We start from the raw sequence: 4121 nt of genomic DNA, 5'->3' as shown, positions 1-4121 counted from the left end.
AACCGGCACTAATGTGCTTCACATTTGACCCTTTTTCTACTAGTGACTACATTCTAAGTTGAGCAGAAAATTGTTGTCATTTGACATCTAAAGTTTCACCACCCTTACTATTACCCGAAATACTGCTTTGGTGAGCTTTCCCCAAGGTGACACCGAAGGTCTACCTCCTTCCGTGCGTCCCGCACCTCCTTCATGAGGATGATCCACCGGATTCATTGCGGCACCATGAACAATGAGGCATTGCCTAAGCACCGGCACCCCCACCATGCTTACGGCTCTCTCCTCGAGGGAGGCCGCCGATCCCATCTTTTTTCCAACTCCACCCCATTGTCCGTTGCTTCCCCATTCTATCCTTTTTTTTGTGTGTGTGCACTCTTTTGAGGAGTGTTGGTCGGATCTGTACTTGACGTGCTGGGTTCACCGTCACCCTCAAATCTTTCAACTATCTTAGCAACATTTTAAGATGTTACATTTTTCACAGGGACAAGAGCAAGGTTTATTTATTTCTACAGCATTCCCATATACTAGATCATACAGACCTCTCTTTCCAAGTAGATTTCCCGTCCTAGAAGCCTGAGAAGAATTTTGTTATTGTTTCCCTGGTTGTTCTCAATGTCCATGCCCCGCCTACTTGAACAGGGCGTTATGGCGCCAGCTCGCCATTTGATTCGCGTTCAGTCCCAATGGATCCTCGCCCAGCAATTCCTCCACTCGTTCTTTCCCATGACCCGATCCAGACGCTTCATGATGGCTCGTGACGAAACCCAAGGTTTTAGCGAGGGAGAAAGAGACCCCTAGCAAACCAAGGTCACTGAGCAGATGCAGCGCGCGCATCCGGCCGAGCTATGGCGCCAGCTCGCCATTTGATTCGCGTTCAGTCCCAATGGATCCTCGCCCAGCAATTCCTCCACTCGTTCTTTCCCATGACCCGATCCAGACGCTTCATGATGGCTCGTGACGAAACCCAAGGTTTTAGCGAGGGAGAAAGAGACCCCTAGCAAACCAAGGTCACTGAGCAGATGCAGCGCGCGCAGCCGGCCGAGCAGTCAAGGTCTAGAGGGATCATCGGAGACTGAAGATTGAAAATCACGGCAGGTTGACCGCCGGAGGAAGTCTAAACCCCAGTCACGAGACTAGGGGATAAATATAATCACGAATCAAAGAGGTCGCCTAAGAATGTTTGGTTAGGATTAGTACTACTGTAATCAGCGTTGCCGGTTGATTATTACTCCCTCCGTAAAAAATATAAGAGCATTTAGATTAAAAATATTTCTTTACAGAGGGAGTAGTTTAGAAAAGAAAAAGTAGTGTCTGTACCCACGCAAGAAAATATAGCAAAAAATTTCAAAAAATTCAGAAACTTTATGGGAATAATCATGAACAAATGTTATGAGGGCTTGCAAAGTTTGGTGGTCAAATAACATTCGAATCTCTCTACAAAAAAGACAAAATTACAAAATCTACTCAAATAGTGCACTTACATTTTGACTAATTTTCAATGAATTTGTCTTTTTTGTAGAGAGCTCTTCGAATGTTATTTGACCACCAAATTTTCCAAGTCTCTCTAACATTTGTTGATGATCATTTCCATGAAGTTTTAGATTTTTTTAAAAATGTTTTAGATCTTTAAAAAACTGTCCGATGCCTTTCTCCTAGTAGCTTACGGGTGCAAGTAGAATAGGAAAGCTCAACTTAAGTCGGTTTGGAGTTTCCTTATGGGTCGGTTTTTGTAACTCCTATCTGCGCGCGGCATTCTACGGTTTCCTTTTTGAGAATCTTCAGATATAAATAAAGACAAGAAAATCAAGGCACACAATAAACGTAGGCTATTGGAGCGTAACCACGCTGGACACGCAGCCTGCCGACGGCCCAGATCTAACCGGAACCGGATCCTCTAACATCAAGGAGAGAAGTCACCTAAACTACAGTGCAAACTAGTGCAATGCAAAGAAGGAAAGTTAAAGTACTTTAGCGAATACTGTATGATCTACTGTAGCAGGTACTGTGCGTAGTTACTGTTTGACAAAAATAAATATAAAATTAATTTTATTGCACTGTAATTTTGTTTGTATATAATTTTTGTAAATTTATACAACAGATTTTGATTTGCAAATTAATTCAAGTCATTATAGTCTTAGTCATATGGATGTGAAGGAGGGAAGTTAAGGTATTGTAACTTCAGTTTTGCTAAAGCACATCTAGATGTGTCATAAGTATTGCACATCTAAAAGTCTTATGTCATTGATCTTACGTCGAGATTCGTGTGGATATTTTCCTTTTCCTTTTTTTTCTTCTCTTTATGCTTGATTCACTCACTTAGATATGCAATAATTAAAGCACATCTAGATGTGCCTTAGACACACCCTTGTAACTTAGGTGACTTTCCTCCTTAATGTTAGAGGATCCGGTTCCGATCCAACCAGCCTGCCTGCCTACACGAGCGAACGCAGGCTGTTTATTTATCTCCGTCTCCCTATTCCCGATCGGCTTAGGTAACCACATACGGGGAAATCTTTGTATTTATACTTTGGCCCGGCCGCCAAGAGCCACCGGACAAACACTAGAGATCGGTTGATCCATGGGTTCCTTATTCTCTTCCCCAGCCGCCGCCGGCGGCGACGGCAGCTACGATTACGCCAACGCTCTCCGGGACTCCGACGAGTACATCGGTCGCTCCACTGTGAAAAAAGAGTATGTAATTCCTAGCTTCGTACTGGACAATTGTTTTACAAAATTTTGCTTAACTGCTTGCATGGGATCTATTCTTATATTCTTGCTACTCCTTCCATCTATATAGAACCTAATGCGTTTTCCGAGGCTAACTTTGACCAAATGTTAGAGCAATAATATATGACATGCAACTTACACAAAGCATATTGTCAAATTCGTATGTGAAAGGAGCTTTCAATGATGTAATTTTCACATTATGCATGTTATGTACTATTAATCTTGTCAATAGTCAAAGGTAGTCTTGAAAAACGCATTAGACCCTATAAGGAATATATGAGATTAATTCTCTGGATGAACGTCTGATTGTTGCCCTGAATAAGAATAACCAACCATCAAACGAAACATCCATCCATTATGTTTATTCTTTTAGAAAAGGATTATGTTTATTTATTTGGTGTACACTTGTTTATTTGGCGACAGAGAGGACATCGCCTTCCGAATTTCTACGCTGGTCGACATCGCCCTCCATCATTACAACTCCAACAATCCGGTATGATACTCTCTCTCTCTCTCTCATACATCCAGGTGAGTGCTTAATACTTCTGATTGAGAATTTGAGATCGATTGCTACGATGTAGGGTGCCAAGTTCGAGTATCATGAGTATCCTCCCCAGCCGACATCGGAGATGAAGGCCGCCTGCGTCGGTTTTAGAGGAACTTTCTGGTACCACCTTAGCTTTTCGGCTCGCCCGGTGGACGCCACCGCCGAGAAGCAGCACTTCTTCGTCGAGCTATATTTGAAGGAAATATGCCCTGGAGACAATAATAAAGTTATTATTTATTTCCTTATATCATGATAAATGTTTATTATTCATGCTAGAATTGTATTAACCGGAAACATAATACATGTGTGAATACATAGACAAACAAAGTGTCACTAGTATGCCTCTACTTGACTAGCTCGTTAATCAGAGATGGTTATGTTTCCTAACCATGAACAATGAGTTGTTATTTGATTAACGGGATCACATCATTAAGTGAATGATCTGATTGACATGACCCATTACATTAGCTTAGCACCCGATCGTTTAGTATGTTGCTATTGCTTTCTTCATGACTTATACATGTTCCTATAACTATGAGATTATGCAACTCCCGTTTACCGGAGGAACACTTTGGGTACTACCAAACGTCCCAACGTAACTGGGTGATTATAAAGGAGTACTACAGGTGTCTCCAAAGGTACATGTTGGGTTGGCGTATTTCGAGATTAGGTTTTGTCACTCTGATTGTCGGAGAGGTATCTCTGGGCCCTCTCGGTAATGCACATCACTTAAGCCTTGCAAGCATTGCAACTAATGAGTTAGTTGCGGATGATGTATTACGGAACGAGTAAAGAGACTTGCCGGTAACGAGATTGAACTAGGTATTGGAGATACCGACGATCGAAT

This window comes from Triticum urartu, chromosome 3 (assembly GCF_003073215.2).
Source record: "Triticum urartu cultivar G1812 chromosome 3, Tu2.1, whole genome shotgun sequence".
Classification (NCBI taxonomy): Eukaryota; Viridiplantae; Streptophyta; class Magnoliopsida; order Poales; family Poaceae; genus Triticum; species Triticum urartu.
The sequence above is the reverse complement of the archived record's forward strand: the minus strand, read 5'-3'. Positions refer to the sequence as shown.